Source organism: Phascolarctos cinereus, unplaced genomic scaffold (assembly GCF_003287225.1).
Source record: "Phascolarctos cinereus isolate Bilbo 61053 unplaced genomic scaffold, phaCin_HiC Scaffold_8;HRSCAF=390, whole genome shotgun sequence".
Lineage (NCBI taxonomy): Eukaryota > Metazoa > Chordata > Mammalia > Diprotodontia > Phascolarctidae > Phascolarctos > Phascolarctos cinereus.
The window spans coordinates 60,010,633-60,031,792 of NW_027556291.1; the positions used below are offsets into that span (position 1 = coordinate 60,010,633).

Consider the following 21,160-nt stretch of genomic DNA (forward strand, 5'->3'; position numbering starts at 1 on the left):
TTTTGAAAGCTATTGGAATTCTAATTAATGCAATGATAAATCTAGAGTTCAGAGGATTGAAGATGAATCACTCCAGCCACCCATGGCTTTTGTGATAGAGGTTATAGATTAAAATCCAGAAAGAAATACACATCTGGACTTAGTCAACAGAAGAATTTGTCTTTCTGGACCCTGAGTACTTATTGTGATGGTTATGTTATTGTACTGGTTAGACTATTAAATTAAATTAAATACATTTTAATTAAATTGAGTTTCCTAAAAGCTTTAAAAAATCGGTCTGCAAGAGCCAGTTACATGGGTGACAGTCCTAGGTGGGAACTGCCCTTTGTCCCTTTTCGGTGGTCTAAGATGGGGGTTACAAACCTGGCCCCCACAAAGACACATTCTTCCTACACCCAGGTTCCTGCGGGAGGGGACCCCCAGGGAGAGGCAGGGACCCCTAAAAGGGAGGGTGCGTGCCCCGCTGACAGACTTCAGGACGGTCCCTGCAGGGGCCCATGAAGGACATGCTCCCCACCTGGGACCCCAAGGTGATGGGCTCAGGAGGGGAAGGAGACAGGGCGTTTTCGGACTCGGCCAAGGGGGGAAGCTGAGGATGCCTCCTTCTGTAACAGGGATTCGTTTCTCTCGTGGGGTTGGGGGGTCGGAGGCTCAGGGGAGATGGGGTGGGGGAAGGGGAAAATAAGGAGAATAGGGGGGCTGAGACGGGGTCTGCCCGACGACGTCTGAGGAAGCGGGGCGTCCTTGGAGGCAGAAATAAAAACAGCCGCACAATGACAGGAAAAGTCGGGAAAAGGGGATGGGGGGGCTCCGCTCCCCAATGCGCTCTTTTCCCCTAGGACCAGAGGGACCAAGAGCACCACTAGGCCCCCCCCATTCTGGACTCAGCCCCGGACACCGGAGAAGGGGGAAGGGGAGGGGGAACCCCACAAGAGCTCTCGGCAGGCCCCCACCCCACCCATACCCAGGCCTGTTCAGGGAGGCCGACCTACGGATGAGGGGGAAGAGTCTGAGGGGCCCAGGAAAAAGGTGGGGTAGAGGGGGAGGGGCAGTGTGACGACCTCCAGCAGCAGCGTTACCCCGCCCCCCTCAACTGAACTGGGCCCTACTTAACAGAGAGGGGATTCCACTAACCCTGCTGTGATGTCACATCCGGAGGCGGGGCTTACCTCAGCCAACGGAACAGAAACAGTAACCATGCAGAGGGCAGGGCTAACCTCAGGATGCTGAAGAGGGAGGGCCCTGTGGCCTCAGGCTGGGACGGGGGCTCCCCTTTGTGATCCCTGGCTGGGCCAGAGAGGGCCAAGGCCCTGTTTCCCTCAGCCCTCAGGCACGGCCTAGCCAGGGCAGATGCCCCGGTTTCTCTCAGGCGGGCTTGGGTGAGGAAGGGGCGGAAGACAGGCCCAGTAACGCAAGAAGCCCCGGAAACAGACCCTGGTGACCTCGGTAGGTGCAGTGTGGGAAGGGGGGGGTCGGGCTGCCTGTGGTTTAAGTTCCGGGGCAGTCAGTGTTGCGTTTTGTGGGCTCTCAGGTGCATGTCCTCCGGGTGAGGACCTGCAAGGTTTCAGTGCTCCCGCAGTGATCTGGTCAAAGACAAACTCTGACTTCTGACCTGTTCCGAGCTCTGCAGTCTCCTCATCTGGGCTCCTGTCCAGGCAGCACCAGGGGGCTCTCCCTGTATGGATTTCCAGGACACTGCTGCTGGACTCAGCCACCGTCAGCCTGCCGGAGAACTCTGCCGGTTCAGGACGGAAGTGTAGACTCCCTTCGGACGGGGGTTCCTGCCGGGGTTGTTCCTCAGCAGGCTTCAGACCGGGCTGGAGGCCGGAACTGAGACACCCCCCCACCCCCCGCTGCTGCCGGGGTCTCAGCTGCTGCCTGCTTCTCCCCGTGCTCCCTGCTCAGCGCACAGCCCAGGGTCACTGCCACCTCCTCCTCACCCCCTCTGGCCCGGGTTCCGTCCTCAGTGTTGCCTGGATCTGTGACTCAGAAGCGAGGACTCAGCCACAGGCCCGCCAGTGGGCCCTTCACCAGGCTCAGCCCTTCTCTGCTGGGTCCGGGGCCTCCTCCCACTCTGCTACTGTTTCATTCATATTTCAATATAATTCATATTGAATTGCAACATATTGTAGGATTCTGTTTTTTGATCTACTCTGCTATTCACTTCCGTTTTATGGGCCAGTTCATCCCATTCGTATTCAGAGTTGTGATTACTACCTGTGTATTTCCTTCTATCCTATTTTTCCTCCTGTTTGTCCTCTCTCTCCTTTCACCATTTCCCTCCTCACCAGTGTTTTGTTTCTATCCACCACTTCCCCTGATCTTCCCTACTTTATGTAAGTTAATCTCCTCCCTTCCTAGTTCCCTTTAGGGTAAGATAGATTTCTACCTTCAACTGACTGTGTATATCATTCTCTCTTTGAGCCAACATGCATGAGAGTAAGGTTCACTCTCAGAACGTTTGTGTAGCTGTGTTCTGAACTAACAGCTTCAACCTCCCGGGAAATCTATTGATAAAGAGCTCCTTCAGAGGAAAGGAGAAAATATATATAATTATATATCATTCTCTCCTCACTGTACATAACTTGAGACAAGCAAAAGTAAATTCTAACCATGAGGGAAATCGTACATATCCAGGCTGGCCAATGTGGCAATCAGATTGGTTCAAAGTTCTGTGAGGTGACCAGGGATGAACATGGCATCGACCCCACTGGCACCTACCATGGGGATGGGGACCTGCAGTTGGACCGGATCTCTGTCTACTACAATGAGGCCACTGGTGGCAAATATGTTCCTCAGGCCATATTGGTTGATCTTGAGCCTGGAACCATGGACTCTGTTCATTCTGGACCTTTTGGCCAGATATTCAGGCCAGACAACTTTGTTTTTGGCCAGTCCAGGGCAGGCACCAATTGGGCCAAAGGCCACTATAACCAAGGGGACAGAGCTGGTATATTCAGTCTTGGATGTGGTGCACAAAGAAGCAGAGGGCTGTGTTTGCCTGCAAGGCTTCCAGCTGACCCACTCACTTGGTGGAGGCACAGGATCAGGGATGGGCACCCTGCTCCTCAGCAAGATCTGAAAAGAGTATCCTGACCAAATCATGAATACCTTTAGTGTGGTTCCATCACCCAAGGTCTCAGATACCATGGTTGAGCCCTACAATGCCACACTCTCTGTCCACCAGTTAGTAGAAGACACAGATGAAACCTACTGCATTGATAATGAAGCACTCTATGATATCTGCTTCTGAACCGTAAAGCTGACCATGCCAACCTATAGTGACCTTAACCATCTAGTCTCTGCTACCATGAGTGGTGTCACCATCTGCCTTTGCTTTCCTGGCCAGCTTAATGCTGACCTCTGAAAATTGGCTGTAAACATGGTCCCTTTCCCTCAACTCCACTTCTTCATGCCTGGCTTTGCCCCCCTTACCAGCCCTAACACTTCTGTGCCCTAATTGTGCCTGAGCTCACCCAGCAGGTCTTTGATGCCAAGAACATGATGGCAACACGTGACCCTTGCATTGGGCGATATCTCACCGTTGCTGCTGAAGAGTTTTTCCTCAGGGTGGGTGGTGAATTAAAAGGAACTGAGCACTTGCAGAACTTCCATGCACTGAGAAGGAGCTCTTTTCTTTTCCTTCCCTGGTCTCAAGGCAGCCTCCTGGACAGTGGCTTGGCAACAGCCTTCTGGGATCTCTGAACCCCTCCATCTAGGTGTTTCAGTGGTTAGAGCACTGGGCCTAGAGTTAGGAAGATCTGAGTTCAAATCCAGTCTCAGGCATTTATTAGTTATGTGACCTCAGGCAAGAGCAAGTCAGAGTATACCTAGTCAACCCCTCTTTCATCTTTTTGCCTCCTCAGTAAGACTGCAACCCATGTGAATGTGTCTCTGATCTTACAGAGTCTGGGTCACTAAGAGGTTAGATGACTTGACTGTGGTCATGCTGCTAACATGGGTCTACAGCAGGATTTGAACTCTGAGCCCTTCTGACTCTGAAGCTGGCCCTCCATCCTTAGGCCTCAGAGAATCCCTCTCTTCCATCCAGATGCAGTTCAAGCTTTGCCTATTCCATGAAGCCTTTCTTGATTCCAGGTGCTAGTGGCCTCGATCCCACACTACCTGGTGCTTTGCCTTTATTTGCATTGATTCTCTATATATTTTTATGTATTTTCTGTTGCCAGCAGCCAGCGTGAATGTACGACAGAGCGGTGAAAGAAAAAGGGGAAGGGGAACTGGAGAAAGAAAAGTCGGGCTAGGCGACTCTGAGACTGATGCTCATAAGACTGGTTTATTTTCAGAGGTTACAAGATTATATAGAAAATAGCTTTGTACCATGAGAAATGATCTACAAGGGCTAATTGATAACATAAACAATCTAAGCAGCTAAAGATCCTCATTATCTCATGAGAAAGTAGTTTTAATGCCAAATTTCATATCTATTGTTTTCCTGCCCAGTTCTTAGTATTGTCTGCCTGAGTCAGCCACTTGGTCTCAAGGCTGGGCATGAGTAAGAACTTAGAATCAACAAACCATAACAAAGGGAGCTAGGGCAAGAGTCACGGGAGCGTTTATCCTGAGGCAAGCCTCTATATGTACTGATCCCTAAAGTCTATAAGGACTTAGAGAGTTTCCATAAGGACTTGGCCTCCCACATTCTGTCTCATTAGAACATAAGCTTCTAGTGGTTAGGGACTTTGGGGAGGCAAGACGTGTTTTGTGGTGTCGTCTCAAAAGAATTCACTCAGGCTGTCTCCAAATCAGGCAAGGGCATTTATTTGGCCTTAACTCACCCAACAGGCTTTTCCCCTTAAGGAAGGAAGGAGCAAGGTGAAAGTGGTTCTTTTATAGGATAAGGGTGCCTAGGATTGGCTGATGGAAAAGTTAGCATGTTAGTTAGCTCTAAGGTTACTATAGGGTAAGCAATGGTAGGTACTGCATGGTTTTGTGAACACAGTTATCAGTGAGGGGCTGGAGCGTGATTGGTTAGTTCAGGGGCTCTGGATACAAGGTGTTGTCAAGGTCATTATCTAGATACAAGTTGTTGTCAAGGGCATTCCTCATCAGGACTGTGTCCTGAATAGTGTCTGTATCTCCAGAACCTAGCATTGTTCTTGTTATGCAGGAGGTACTTAAGAAATGCTTGTTGGGGGTCAGAGCCAAGATGGCGGCAGTGAAAGCATTGACTTGCTTGAGCTGTCCCCCAAACCCCTCCAAATACCCATTAAAAAATGGCTCTAAACAAATTCTAAAGCAGCAGAATCCACAAAAAGACAGAGTAAAACAAATTTCCAGCCCAAGACAGCCTGGATGGTTGATCAGAAAGGCATATCGCGCTGGGCGGGGAGAGGAGCGCAGTGTGGCGTGGGCGCACAGGCCACTCCGAACCTGGAGTGGGCCTCAGAGGACTGAATCACGGGCAGCTGTGGTGGCTTCCAGACTCCTCAATCCACGAACGCCAAAGACAACTTAGAAGGTCAGTAGGAAAAGTCTGTTTTTGCGGTGAGAGAAGCTAGGTCAGAGCCAGTTCCAGAGCAGGGAAACGACCTCTTGTTCAAAGGAACGACAGACAACGAAGTAATATCAATAGTAAACATATTTGGGAAATGGCATAGGATTCAAATTCTTAAAGGAAAAATTAAACGAGTTACAGGAAGAAATAGACAGGAAAACTATAGTAGTGGGTTACTACAACTTTTCGCTCTGAGAGCTAGATAAACCTAACCATAAAATGAGTAAGAAAGAAGTTAAGAAGAGTAATAGAATTTTAGAAAACTTAGATATGAAAGACCTCTGGAGAAAACTGATTGGAAATAGAAAGGAGTACAGACAGATGGTGCTTTATGTAAATTCACATTGTGCAAATTGGACTTTAAGTAAGGAATTCAATAAGAAATCTGCATTCTAAGAAAACACCTATGTAAACTTTGCCATTCTGTACTGGGATCTCTTTCTGCTCCTGCCCCTCATGTTGGCACTCTATGGCCTCCTACCACCACTAACCCTCTGCCCCAAAGAAAAAGCTAAAAAAAGCATGCTCCAAGTGAAAGCAGAGGAACAGACCTGCAGAGAGATAGCCACCACCATTGCTGAATCAGGGCTTGGCTTGAGACCTCTAGTAATGAGAAAGTAGACCTTGGTTGCAGTCTGCCCACCCACTGAGGATTTTGGTTCCCTGCATTTTGTTATTTTGTCCATCCTCCATGTTGGGGTGCCACGTGTCTGTCCCTGGTCTCCACCACGTGTGGCCTGTCCTTTTCTGAATATTTCTGTGTGTGGCCCTCATATGTCTGCCTTTCAGTTCCAGACAGGCCCTCATGTGGCTGGCCCCACCAGCCATGTGTTCCTCCTCCTGCTCTTGCTTCTCTTTGCCCAGACCCCACGTGTCCTTGAACCATGTCTTGGCCCCTCCTCCACGGAGGTAAAGTCCCCTTCCTGCCTCCTTCCTGCCCTTTTCCACAGCCATGGGCAAATTCACATTACATGAAGGGTCTGCGGAATGGTGCACTTATATTATTGTTATTGTTTAGTATTTATTTAGTATTTTATTTTTCCCCAATTACATGTAAAAACTATTTTTAACATTCATTTTAAAAATTTTGAGTTTGAAATGTTCTCCCTTCCTCCCTCTCAGCTCCCCCACCCCTGCATTGAGCAGGCAAGCTATTTGATATATTATACATGTTCAGTCATGTAAAACATATTTCTTTATTAGTGATGTTGTAAAAGAAAACAAGAAAAATAAAGAAAGTAAAAAAAGTAAGCTTCAATCTGTATTCAGACACCATCAGTTCTTTCTCTGGAGATGGATAGCATTTTCCATCCTAAGTACTTCAGACTTGTCTTGGATCTTTATATTACTGAAAATAGCTAAGTCATTCACAGCTGATCATCTTATAATATTGCTGTTACTGGGTACCATGTTCTCCTGGTTCTAGTCATTTCACTTTCCATTAGGTCATGTAAGTATTTCTAGGATTTTCGGAGACCATTCTGATCATCATGTCTTATAGCATAATAGTATTCCATCACAATTATATACCACAACTTATTCAACCATTCCCCAATTGATGCTCATCCCCTCAATTTCCAGTTCTTTGCTAGAAGAAAAGAGCTGCTATAAATATTTTTGTAAGTATAGGTCCTTTTCCTTTTTTAAAAAATATCTCTTTTGGGATTCAGATCTAGTAGTGGTATTGCTAAGTCAAAGGGTATGCATGGTTTTATAGCTCTTTGGGCATAGTTCCAAATTGCTCTACAGAATGGTTGAATCCCTTCACAACAGTGTCTTAATGTCTCAATTTTCCCGCATCCCCTCCAGCATTTGTCATTTTCCTTTTCTCTCTTATTAGCCAATCTAATACATGTGATACCTCACCACATGTACCACCGTACCTCACAGTTTTTAATTTGCATTTCTCCATTCAACAGTGATTTAGGGCATTTTTTCATATGACTATAGATAGCTTTGATTACTTCATCTGAAAACTGGTCATATCTTTTGATGGTTTATGTGGTGGAATTGCTCTTATTTCTATAAATTTGACTCAGTTCTCTATATATTTGAGAAATGAGGCCTTTATCAGAGGAACTTGGCTTCAAGAATTTTTTTTACCAGTCATGATTGCTAACTGTATTTCTCTCCATCCTATTGCCCCCTTTGTTTATTGTATTCTCTGTCTCCTTTCACCCTATCCCTCCTCAAAAGTGTCTGCCCTTTCTTCTATCACACCCCCCTTCTCTTCTGCCCTTCCCCTCCTACTTTCCTGTAGGGTAAGATAGATTTCTATATCCATCGTGTGTGTGATTCCCTCTTTGAGCCATTTCTGATGAGAGCAAGGTACAACTGTTCCCCGCCACCCCCCCCTTCTTCCCTCCATTGTAAAAACTCTTTCTTGCCTCTTTTATGTCAGATAATTTACTCCCATTCTACCTCTCCCTTTCCCTTTCTCCTAGTGCCTTCCTCTTTCTCACTCCTTAATTTTATTTTTTCAGATCTTATCCCTTCATATTCAACTCACACCTTTGTCTTCTGTCTATTCATATTCCTTCTAACTGCCCTAATGATGAGAAATTTCTTGTGAATTACAAGTATCATCTTGCAATGCAGGAAAGTAAACAGTTTAACCTTATTGAGCCCCTTATGATTTCCCTTTCCTGTTCACCTTTTTCTTTCTCTTGAGTTTTGTATTTGAAAGTCAAGTTTTCTATTCAGCTTTGGTCTTTTTTAATCAAATATTTTATTGATAATCTAATATTGAAAAGTAATACAATCCCTAAGACTTGTTTAGCTACTTTTGACAGTTTAATAAATTCCAAACAGTAAAATATCCTTTTTTCTTTAGTATTTTATTTTTCCCCAGTTACATGTAAAAGCAATTTTTAACATTCCTTTTTGAGACTCTGAATTCCAAATTCTCTCCCTTCCACCCTCTCCACGCCCCCTCATTGAGAAGGGAAGCAATTTGATATGGGTTATGCATGTGTAGTCATGCAAAACATATCCATAATAGTCATATTGTGAAAATAAAAAACATAGACAAGGAAAAACAACTCAAGAAAAATAAAGTAAAAAAACATTTCAATCTGTATTCAGACATCATCAGTTTTCATCATAAGTCCTTCAGAGTTGTCTTGGATCATTGTATTATTGAGAATACCTAAGTGATTCAGAGCTGATCATCTTACAGTATTGCAGTTACTTTGTACACAGTACATTTCACTTTGCATTGGTCCGTGCAAGTCTTTCCAGGTTTTTCTGAGAGCATCCTGCTCATCATTTCTTATAATACAATAGTATTTCATCCTAATCACATACCACAACTTGTTTAGGCATTCCCTAATTGATGAGCATCCCCTCAATTTCTAATTCTTTGCCCCCAGAAAAGAGCTGCTATAAATGTTTTGGGTACATATAGGTCCTTTTCCTTTTTGGTTTTTATCTCTTTTGGAATATATACCTAATAGTGGTATTGCTAGCTCAAAGGGTATGCAAAGTTTTATAGCCCTTTGGGCATAGTTCCAAATTGCTCTACAGAATAGCTGAATCTGTTCACAACTCCACCAACAGTGCATTAATGTCTCATTTTTCCCACATCTCCTCCAACATCTGTACTTTTCCTTTTTTGTCCTATTAGCCAATCTAATAGGTATGAGGTAGTAGCTCAGAATTGTTTTAATTTGCAATTCTCCAGTCAGTAATGAATTATTTTTTCATATGGCTATATATACTTTTGATTCCTTCATCTGAAAACTAATCATATCTTTTGATCATTTATCTGGTGGGGAATGGCTCTTGTTATAAATTTGACTCAGTTCTCTATATGTTTGAGAAATGAGGCCTTTATCAGAGAAGTGTACTTCAAATTTTTTTTTTGTGAGGCAGTTGGGGTTAAGTGACTTGCCCAGAGTCACACAGCTAGTGAATGTTATATGTTTGAGGCCGGATTTGAACTCAGATCCTCCTGAATCCAGAGCTGGTGCTCTATCCACCGCACCACCTAGCTGCCCCTACTTCAAAATGTTTTCATAGTTACTATTGGTAACTGTATTTCTCTCTATCCTATCCCCCCATTAATTCTATTCTCTCTGTCCTTTTCACCCTGTCCCTCCTCAAAAATATTTTCTTTCTGAGTATCCCCTCCCCTAATCTGCCCTTCCTTCTATCACACCCCCCTTCCATCCCACTTTCCTGTGGGGTGAGATAGATTTCTGTACTCAATTGAATGTGTATGTTGTTCCCTCTTTGAGCCAATTCTGATGAGAGTAAGGTTTATTCATTCCTCCTCCCCTTCTCCCTCTTCCCCTCCACTGTAAAACCTTTTTCTTCCCTCTTTTATGTGAGGTAATTGACCCCATTCTGTCTCTCCCTTTATCTTTCTTCCAGTACATTCCTGTCTCACCACTTAATCTTATTTTTTTAGATATTATTCCTTCATGTTCAATTCACACCTGTGCCCTCTGCCTATGTGTACTCTTCCTAACTTCCCTGGTAATGAGAAAGTTCTTATGAGTTATAAATATTATCTTCCCAGGTAGGAATGTAAACAGTTTAATCTTATTAAGTCCCTTATGATTTCCCTTTCCTGTTTACCTTTTTATGCTTCTCTTGAGTCTTGTATTAGGAAGTCAAAGTTTCTATTCAGCTGTGGTCTTTTCATCAGGAATGCTTGTAGGCCCTCTATTTCAATGAATGTCCATTTTTTCCATTTCTCCATTTTCCATTTCTCCAGCTTTGCTCAACAGGAGTGTAGGGGTGGAGGCACTGGATGGTTGCAGTGATCGAAGACTTAGGATGACAACATGATGATATTCCAGTTGAGGAGAACAGCTTGAAGTAATAGTGGTGGTACTGGGAATGAAAAGGGGGACACACCGTGCAGAGATAATAAGGGGGATGATATGACAGAATTTATTAAGTTATTGGACGTGGAAGTGATGGAGAATGAAGAGATAGCCCAGCTGTGCAGTGAATACATCACTGCAGGTGGAGTCAGGACACCTGAGTGGAACCCTGCCTCAGCTAGGTATGGATCCCAGGGAAAGTCATTTAACTGCTCTGTGCCTCTGTTCCCTCATCTGTAAAATTGAGGTTGGCTATGATGGCCTCTCATGTTCCAAGCCATGATTCACCTCACAATGGCCTGGATTCACTCTCCCATATTCTCCCATTCTGTCTCCTTAATTGCTGCCTTGTCCACCCCCTAACCCCTCCCTTGGGATAATCACAGCGCCTATGCTTAGCACAGTGCTTGGCACATGGTAAGCACCCAAGAAATTCTTGCTCTATCTCTCTTTCCCTCTCCCTCTCCCCCCCCCCCATCTATGACACCTTGGGAAGTCAACATGGAATATACAGGTTTGGAACAATGGCCTTCTTACCTGTCCAGTTTCCAGCAGACAGTATCTGGGGGTGGATCTTTTCTTTAGAAAGTTTGTCGAACCAGGAAGTGCAGTTGCCAGGGTATGAGCCAGTGAGGCCCTTTACCCTCAGGGGAACTCTCCAGTCATCCTTACTCCACTTTCCATCAGGGCCTGTACTGAGGAAAGAAATTCAAAGTATACACTCACACATATAAATATGTAAATAGTCATAATTATTGTTCTTTTGCAAATTATCTCTTCCTCTGATGGAGCCTGGAGAAAAGTATAGTGATGGAAAACTGCCAAAGTTAAGAATAATGATGTCTGTATGACAAAGAAAGTACAATCATCAAACCAGGAGGTGCTGGCAAAATCACCAAAGCAGGTGATATCTTCAGAAGGAATTGAGAATTTATGGTGGCTAGGGTTGATTTTATAAGAAAGTTCCTTGAATCAAGGGAAAACTAGTCTAGGAGATAGGAAGGTGGCTAGGAAAGGCTGAGGGAGGATGGTGTGAGTGGTGTCAAGAATGCCCCTTGGCATCAACATTTCACGTGTGGCGGGCATAAGAGTAGTAGAGGGTCTGTGGACCATACTATCTCTGACTTTAACTTTTATAGACAACCACCCAGGGTAGAAGGAGAAACTGGTTCAGAGAGGGAGGTGAATTGTCCTTGGACACACAGGTGCTAAATGTCAGAGGCAGTTCCAGAACTCTCTTTATGAAAGAATCACGCAATGTGAGAGGCCATTGAGTTCAATCCTCTTCCTACAAGAATTCCCACTATAACATCCCTTAGAAGTGGTTATGCAGCCTCTGATTGAAGAACACCAAGAAGGGTCCAAGCATCACTTCGAGGGAGTCCCTCTCACTTTAGGGCAGCTCTCATTGCTAGAAAGTTTCTCCTGACACCTGGCCTGGATTTGGACTCTTTGCAACTTTTTGCCCAGTGCCCCCCCATCTCCTATCCCTAAATAGTATAGGACCTTATATAGTGCTTTAAAGTTTACAAAATGCTTTAAAACTTAAATGATCTCATTTCAGTCTTAGAGATGTATCCCTAGGGACCAGAGAAGGAAAGATGGGGCAGGTGAGTAGGACTCTGTGGCTTTGTCACAAATCTTGACAGTTTGATTAAGTTTATGTTGGACAGAGTGCCTGTAGGCAGCACTGCTGGTTCCTGGGATCTTGTGAGTTGTAGGTGGGGATTTTGCACAATAAGGGGGACATGTGAAGGTGGTGGTGGGATGTGCCCCTGGGCCCCAGTGTAGCCCCTGTGCCAGGTTTATTGGTGTAAGAAAAACAGTGATGCCCTGTGTAAGCACACAGTGATGTAGAATCCCTAAAAAGTATAATGATTACCCTAATCAAGCCTCTATGCAGAGCACATAACTCTCAGAGTACATTCCCATCCATCCTTTCACTGGATCAGGAAGAGGACAGGTATAGGCAGTACGTGGAATGTGCTTGGCTGGGTGTTCTGGGTTGCCTGGGAGGGAGAGTGCATAGTACCAAGTTTGGGGAGTTGAACTCAACTGATCCCTTCCTCAGACACAGATTGTCTACCTGTGCAATCTGTGTCCAGCCAAGTCCCTACCCTGAGGCTCAAATGGGCCCACTCACTGCCCCTTCTGAGCAGCATATCAGGGAAAGCATAATGGGGTAAGGACCTGAGAGCATGTGGGAGAGGGGCAGGGTCCTGAGAATCATGCAGAGGCATTGCTGGGTGTAGGTGAGGAGGAATGCAAGGGCAGAGAATGGAAGGGGCAGCACCAGGTGGCTGCTCAATTTCTTTCCTTCTCCAGGCAGCCAGCAGGGGGCATGTTCTTAGCGCATCCCCCCCCCCAAGGCTGTCAATGTGATGAGGAGGCATAGGTGCTGTAGGAGCCCTGGCCTAATTACAAAAATAAGGAAGTCAGTGTATTTTAGGAAATGAATCTTTCATCCAGTACATATTGGTTGATGCTTGGTGGCAGTTAAACCCTTGCTTGTGCCCACTATGCCAGCAGCCACTGTATATCATAGCCAAAGGATTTCTGAAACTGGAGTCTGTAACCTTGCTGCGGAGAAGAAAATGAGCCCAGTTATCCAGGAGTATAATTATGTTGCTGTGAACAGGAAGTTTTCAGGTGCTGAATTCAGAAGGAATGCCGATTAGTGGTACAAACTACTAAGAAGCCTAGTACACTGTGTTGACATTTCTGAATGAGCAAGAGAGTGGCCTCCAGGAACCTCAACATGGCACTTTAACTTCAAATGTAATTCAAGGGTGGATGTGTACACCCTGGACTCTAGAGAGCTACTAATAACATCTGGCCCCCCAGTTGAAAAGACGAGTGTGAGAGATGAACTCTCAGAAGTGAAGCTTCCTCAAAGGTCAATAATTTGTGATTATTACTTTCAAAATCCTCCCCTGCTCAGACCCTGTTTTTAAGCATGAAACAGAAAGAATAAGCCCTGCCCCCAACCTGAACCCGCCTCTTTTCTTGTCTCTGGGATGGGGGGGGGTTGGGGAGGGAAGATAGCAGTGGATTTCAGTTTCCTGGGAATTGCCTACCTCTTGGGAGTTCGGCCCTAAACCCCCTCCTGATACTTCAGCATTGGGAACGTGTGTGCTTGGATTGGCTATGCCCTGTTTCCTTGTCTTTGAATTTTCAAGCCTAGATTGTAAGGTTACCTCCCAATCAATGGGAATAAGGGATAGTGGTGGGTGGGGATTTGTTTGGGTATATAATCCCGTTTCCTTTTGCCTGCTGGTCTGTCTCTCCTGGGGTCTCTGTCTCTTGAGTGCATCAGAGGAGCAGACAGCCGTCTTGCAAGATTGTAATAAAGGTAACCTTTGCTTGACACCTTGAGAAGTCTCTGAGTTTAATTTGGGTTAGGGTCACTGTCCCACACAAGAGGAAGAAGGAATTGAGAGATCGTATTTTGCAGAATTTCTCATGACATTAGGAGTAGTGCTGTGTGAAGGAGTCGGGCTGCTTTCCTTTCACAGTCCTTATTAATTGTTATTTCATCAAATTCCTAACCAACTCTCACTTACCTGGAAATCTGGGTGTCTTTGAGATCCTCTGATGGTTCTTTTCTTGTCATCTGTGATGTAAAGTATTTAATGAAGAGATGCAAACACCTCAAGAGTGGATTGCAGGAAAAGGGTGAGCAGCTAGAGTTGGCAGTAGCTGATTCCTTACTCAGGGAAATGGCTTTTTTCAAAGTGAGAGAAAAGTTCTTTAAAGATCACATTGATCATGAGGAATATTGTGGTCACTTGCCTGGCCTAAGTTGGGCTTATGTTATATCTGGGCTCATAATCACAAGGAATGCATATAGAGAAAAAAACCAGCAAGCAGTCATGATGGGAAAAGAAAAACAAGCCTTTATTTGGAGCTATACACATGCTTGTACATAGGTATTATCTTCAGTTAAATCCCTGAATGATTCATTGCCCCTGCAGATAAACTACAAGTGGAACCCAGCAGTAAATATGAGAAGGCAAGCAAGCAGAACTGATTTTGGAAAATGGCAAAAAAAAAAATCCCTTTTAATCAGCCCTTTGGACAGTGTCTTTTTTTTTCCCCTTGCCTTCTCAGCCCATATTTCTTTTGTCTTTCAACTCTAATGAGGACAATTGCTACTACAGATCCTGATAAACGAAAGTTTTCAAGTCAAATTTGGCTGTGTAACTGATCTATCTGTGAAAAAGTATGTATGGCAGAGGTGATGGAGTATGGGCCCAAGCTGAGACCTTTGCCCCTTGCCCCAAAAAGCATTTAGCTCCCATTTGTCTCTGGGCCCCAGAAAACCCATAAACTTTTTTTGACCTCTCTCTGGTCTCAAATGGTTACCTGAGGCTATATTCCACTCAATGGCTTTTTCTTATTGACTCTCCTTATCTCACTTTGAAAGCCCTAGTCCCACCTTTTGATCTTATTCAGATGCCTTTCAAACTTCTTCCTTCCAGTTCATTTCATTATCTATTATTCAACCTCCCTGACATTCCCAGTGCTGCTTCATTATCTATTCCCCTTGTCTATTCAATCTCTTAGACATTCCAATTGGAATTCTCCCTAAGTCACCCAGATCCTCTTCCCAGCCCCTCCTCTGGTCACCCAAAATTACTTGATTGTATACAGGATCCACCCTGGCCCCCATTTAAGGGCTGAGACTTTCTCATGCCTTCTCGTCCTTAGGGGCATTACTAATGTTGAGATTCCTTAAGAGTCTGGCCTATATGATTTATCTCTAATAAACTTTTTCTCTGGCTGAAAGATTTTGGTTAAGTTCTTTGAGACAGGGCCCGTGTGTCATGATTTTGGGGTTCCAGCACCCCTAAACCTCTAGACTTCATCAGAGGGAAAAATCCCTATCCATAACCAAATCTTTTGGCAAACATATCTACCTGGTGTTATTTGGATCTGTCACTCTCTTCCCATTTCCAAATTAAAAGACACAGTTTATAACTTACTGCTCTGTTTCATGTCAGTGCCTTCCAGTATGCAAGAATTTTTGATATGTGAGATTGTGGACCAAAGTATTTACTCAAGAGCTTAACCTAGTATTTCATCTTACAAACACATCCAATGTCTGTCACTTTTGAATTGGTGGATGTGTGAAAGGATTAGAAGTTAGCCTTCCACAGCAGAACAAGGGGATTCTGAGGACCTCCAAGATCTTGTAGATAGTCCCTCAACCAATCAGAAAGTGCCCCAAACATTCTGCAAACAACTACTTCCTTAAAAAAGAGCCCTGGACATCGAAAGGGCAAAGGCTTTTCTCCACTGTGCTTGCTTAATAAGCTTACTGAATATTAACTGACACACCCCAGAGGCAGAGATAGCCACCATTTTTGAACATGGGATGCATGAAGTGGGAGTTAACAGAACATGGAGGAACATGGGATGGGCTGTTCAGGAAGAGTGTAACTCAGATGAACTAGACCAATCCTAGCCCTGGTGGGTGGAGTATGGCTCTTACTAACTATTTAAAAGTTGATTCTATCACTGAACCAGTGCCCACGTGCTACTAGATTGCAATGTACCCACTTCTCTTGTGAGAAGTGTAATAAAGTCTTTTCTTCACTCACTCCTGTTTTTGTTTCAGATTTTTCTAACAGTGGACCTATTACATTGGAGACTGACTAAATGTTTCAAACAGCTTTATTCCCTTCAGCAAACTATCAAGTCCTGGAACTTGCTGGCTTTGACTAGCTTAGTAAAATCTGTCAAGGACTTGACATCCAGGGGGCATGAGCCTGCAGTCCCATGACAGTATCTTTCCCTTCATCCACTTCTCCTTGTCTCTTACTCCCTTCTATATGGTCTTATTTTATACTATGTGCTTGATTTGATGATTCTTCAAGTCACCTTCATTAGCGCAAAGTCAAGAGAGAGTCAGCTTAGGTCTATTTTATACCAAATTAAATGACAAGGAATTACATTGTACTTTTTCTACTTTCATCAAAAAAGACTAATTAAGTGATTTATTATAAAGCCATGCAAGGTTTAAAAAAATGAAGAGTGAATAAGGCCAAATGAGAATAGAAATGCTTGTTCACTGTATGCGTCTATATTTCTTTGCCATCCAGTTTCTATATGTGGCCCTTTCTAATTGAAGAAAAATTACTTGCTGAGACTTACAGCATTTTCTAAATGTGAATCCAAAAATAGGCATACTTCTTAGCACTGCATGACTCTTTTACAGATCTAGTAAATGAGTTCAGGCATCTGTGAATAAATAAGGTAAAATGAAGGAAAATGATGCAATGTTTGATGAGACAGAGGATCCTGTGGATTTGAGGAAAACATGGAACCACAACATGCTCTTCCTGAGTGGATGAACATGAGAATAGTGAAAGCACACATTATGTTCTGCACAGTAAAAATAATGAGCCAATGAAAAAATGGAACCTGGAATGGCAAACCTCACCAAAGAAACAAAAGAGAGAACAATAAATTGGGATGGTAAATATACAGAAATGAAAGACAACCAAGAAGAAGAGAAGCAAAAACCAAAAACAATTTCTAAAAATATGCTCATAATACAAAACATGTGGATCTCAAAGAAAGGATGACCAGAGACAACCTCAGGTTTGTAGGTCTCCTGGAAGAACATGACAGGACAAACAACCTTAACACCACATTAAAGGAAATCATAGAAGAGAATGGCCCAGAATTTCTGAGTGTAGAAGGAATGAATATTGTATCCCGATGAACACTGGAGCTCAGGATGCAGCCAGGATGACCTATCCTGCAAATCTGAGGTTAACAAGAAAGAAAGATTTGAAATATTTCTAGAAAGAAAATGATAGCAGAATAGATTATTTGCTTCTTGAACACCCCAAGGAACAGAAATGCAGTAGGAGGGAATAAATGTCAATGGCAACAGCAACAGAGTAACAACAGAAAGACCAGTAAGAGACCTCTTTCTAAAAGTACAAAAAAAGACAGGGATGAATGAGGAAATCTGGTAGAGGCAACAGTGAAGAGGAGGATATGGCATATTATGGAAAGATCTTGTGACATCTTGCCTACAGGCAAATATTTCTTTTGTGAGACTACATTGCAACATGGAAGGATACATAGAAAGGGGAAAGGGGAACAGAGGGATAGCGAGGAGCAAGAGATGTGCTGCATTCATATCAATGGCTACAAATGAAGGGAAGGTAACCTCTGTGGTCCCAGTAAGAGAAGAGCCTAGAGGAAAAGACGGGTGAGTAGGAGGACAAAAAGACTGAAAAGGGGAGGAAAGGAAGGAGGCCTTACTTTGGAGGGGAAAGGGGGTTACACTGACAAATGATCTTACATAAAAGAAAATGAAAATCTTATACTGGAAGAGGCCTAGGGAATCTGGTGCCTGAAAAGTCTACTTATCCTGAGAGGGCAGAGTTGAAACCCCTGGGTGCTGTGGGGGGTGAAAGATGAAATGACTGAAGAAACAAAGGTTCAATTGTCTGAGCATATCAATTCATTAAGCAATGCATGCTAATTTTCTAACAACATGAGACCAGATCTCCTCAGCTGAGGCAAAGAATTTGAATACAGGGGGAGACAGACTTTTACCCATTAAGGCCAATTAATCAAATCAGGCCAATTAATTAAAAGGAAAATGAGGTAACTTGATTTCTAAATGGATCAAAGATTAGGGACTTTCCAAGTTGGGAGGGGGAGAGCAAATAGGTATAATTCTCTGTATTCAGAAAAAGAGGTGTTCCATTCTGCTCAAGTGACTGATAGTTACAGGAATGACTAAACAGTATGCCATTGAGCTATGAGACATTTGGCATAAAACCGTATGTGACTCAGCTGATCATTTACTTTAGCTAATTTGGCTGTTATCATTATTGCAAATTAAAGAAATTAAGACTAGTCATCGAAAAGTCTTATTCTGATTAGATGAACTTTTGCTTTTGATGGTAGTTTGAAGCAATGGTTTCTGCCCACCTTCCCCTAAAAGGGGTTTCTTTTTTATATCTTGTCTATATTTCTGCCTTAATGTTCTGTCTGTTTTTCAGAAAAATCTTTGTCATGTCTTGTTTAGTGTTGTTTGTAGATTCTGTTACCTTGAAAGATTTCTAAAGGGAAAACACAGACAGCACATTGCCCAAAGGTGGATCGGGTTCCCAGGCTTGGGCCTCACTCTGTGGATGAAGAAAGCACTGACACATCAGAGTTTGTGGTCACAGGAGGTGAGGACCCTGCTCACAGAATAAGGGTGGAAAAAGGTGCTTGTGGTCGCTCACAGACCAAGAGTAGCAAACACATGTCTTCTTAGATCATACAACCTTGGAAGAACTGAAAACTTGAGGACTCTCATACCTAGCTCTGAAAATAGCTGCACAAAAGACTTCAAGCTTAGAACAGTGCCCCTGCCACCCTAAGAACAGAGCCCAATTTTAACATAAACTTAAAAGTCAAGAAATATGCTGGAAAATGAGCAAAAACCAAAAAGAGATCCTGACCATAGAAACTTATTATGGTGACAAGGAAGATAAAAACACAATCTCAGAAGAAGACAATGAGGTCAAAACTGCTACAGCCAAAGCTTCCAAGACAAATGCTGATTGGCCTCAGGCCCTCCTGGAAAAGCTGAAAAAGGATTTTAAATATCAGAGAGGTACAGCAAAAATAAGGAAAAGAAATGATAATGATGGAAGAAAATCAGATAAAAACAGTTTAGAAAGGTGGTAAAGGGTGCACAAAAAATACTGAAGAAAATCATACCTTAAAAAAAAAAGAATAAGTCAAATGGTAAAAAGAGTCACAAAAATCCACTCAAGAGAAAAACTCAAAAAGCAGAATTGAAATGAAAAAGATATACAAACCTTTACTTAAGAAATCAAGTTAAATTGCAATGATCTAAGACAATTCCAAAAGATTCACGATGGAAAATGCTATCCACCTCCAGAGAAAGAACTGATGGAGTCTGAATGAAGATCAAAATCTCATATTTTCACTTACTTTGTTTTTTGGTGGGTTTTCTTTGTTCTGTTTCTTCTTTCACAATATGGCTAATGTAGAAATATGTTTTACATGATTGCACATATATAACCTACATAAGATTGTTTGCTATCTTGGGGAGAGGGGAGGGGAGGGACAGAGGAAGAAAAATTTGGAACTCAAAATCATATAAAAAATATGACTGTTGAAAATTTGAAAAACTAAAATACTATTTAAAAAATAAAAACAAAAAAAAAGTAGAATTGTACAAAAGGAGAAATGAGTACAAAAGCTGAAAGAAGAAAATATTTCCTTAAAATTAGAATATGCTAAGTGGAAGTTAAGGACTCCATCAGACATTAAGAAACAATGAAACATAATCAAAAGAATGCTAAAATAGAAGAAAAGATGAAATATCTCCTTGGGGGGAAAAAAAACAATTATTGCACAAACTGAAGACCATGATACAAATATTGTGGGGCCACAGCCAGGATATCACAAGAGTTAGCAGCTTCTATATTACAGGATCAGATGGCTTGGAATATGGTATTTAGGAAGGAAAAGAAGGAGGATTACAACCAAGAATTACCTACCCAACAAAACTGAGTATAAAATTTCAGGAGAAAAAAAAATGAACATTCAATGAAATAGAAGATTTTGAGCGTTCCTGATGAAAAGACCAGAGCTGAAAAGAAAATTGGACTTTTAAATACAAGACTCAAGAGAAGGATAAAAAGAAAGTTTCTTTGATAAAAGGACTCATTTCTCAAATATATAGAGAACTGAGTCAAATTTATAAAAATAAGGGCAATTCTCCAATTGATAAATGGTCAAACGATATGAACAAGGAGTTTATAGATGAAGTTATCAAACCTATCTATATTCATGAAAAGGTGCTCTAAATCACTACTGATTAGAGAAAAGAAAATTAAAACAACTCTGAGGTAATACCCTATGTCTATCAGATAGGCAGATGTGATGGGGAAAAAATGACAACTTTTGGAGGGGGTCGTGAGAAAATTTGAGACAACAATGCACTGCTGGTAGAGTTGTGGAATGATTCAACCATTCTGGAGAGCAAAGAACTATAAAACCACGTGTACCCTTTGACCCAACACCACCACCACTAGGTCTATATCCCAAAGAGATGAAAAAAAAAGCAAAAGATCTATATGTACTATATGTGTGTTAGAAAATATTTATAGCAGCTCTTTTTGTGGTGCAAAGAACTTGAAAATGAGGGGTTGTCCATTAACTGGGGAATGGCTGCATAAGTTTAGTTACATGATGGTGATAGCATATGATTGTACTCTAAGAAATGACAAGGAGGATGCTCTCAGAAAAAGCTTATAAAGATTTACATGAACTGATGCAAAGTGAAGTGAGGAGAATCAGGAAAACAATGTACACAGTAACACAAATAATGCATGAAGATCAACTCTGAATGGATCTGCTATTCTCAGAAATATAAAGATCTGTATAGCATCCATATTTCTAAAGGAGAAGTTAAATGAGTTACTGGAGAAAATTGATGGTAAAACTTTCCCTTCTCAGAAATAGATAAATATAAGCAAAAAATAAAGAAAAAATAACTTCAGGAGGTGATGAATTTTAGAAAAGTTAGATATGATAGACCTTGGAAGAAAACTGAATGGGGATAGAAAGGAATATACCTTTTTTACAGCAGTAAATGGCACCTGCACAAAAACTTGCCATGGTATTAAGGCATAAAAACCTAAACCTCACAAGCAAATGCAGAAAAGCAGAAACAATTAATAATTTCATCAAAGAGAATGACAACAATGAGACAACAGACCAAAATTTGTGGGATACAGCCAAAGCAGTACTTAGGGGAAAT

General features: G+C 42.6%; 1 long non-coding RNA gene and 1 pseudogene across 3 annotated transcripts in view; one reads left to right on the forward strand and one right to left on the reverse strand.

Moving 5' to 3' along the window:
- Positions 1–1,168: 1,168 nt before the first annotated feature.
- Positions 1,169–8,482, forward strand: LOC110194723 (tubulin beta chain pseudogene; annotated as a pseudogene). Its single transcript, XR_013483671.1, has 2 exons — positions 1,169–1,446; positions 1,532–8,482. The product of XR_013483671.1 is annotated as a tubulin beta chain pseudogene (transcript).
- Positions 8,483–8,567: 85 nt separating this feature from the next.
- Positions 8,568–21,160, reverse strand: part of LOC144455031 (uncharacterized) — a 99,102-nt gene continuing 86,509 nt past the window's right edge. For both annotated transcript variants that reach the window (XR_013483674.1, XR_013483672.1), the window contains exons 3-4: positions 10,885–11,042; positions 8,568–10,354 (exon numbers count right to left, since the gene is read on the reverse strand). This is a non-coding gene — a long non-coding RNA (uncharacterized LOC144455031). The remainder of the gene's footprint in view (positions 10,355–10,884; positions 11,043–21,160) is intronic.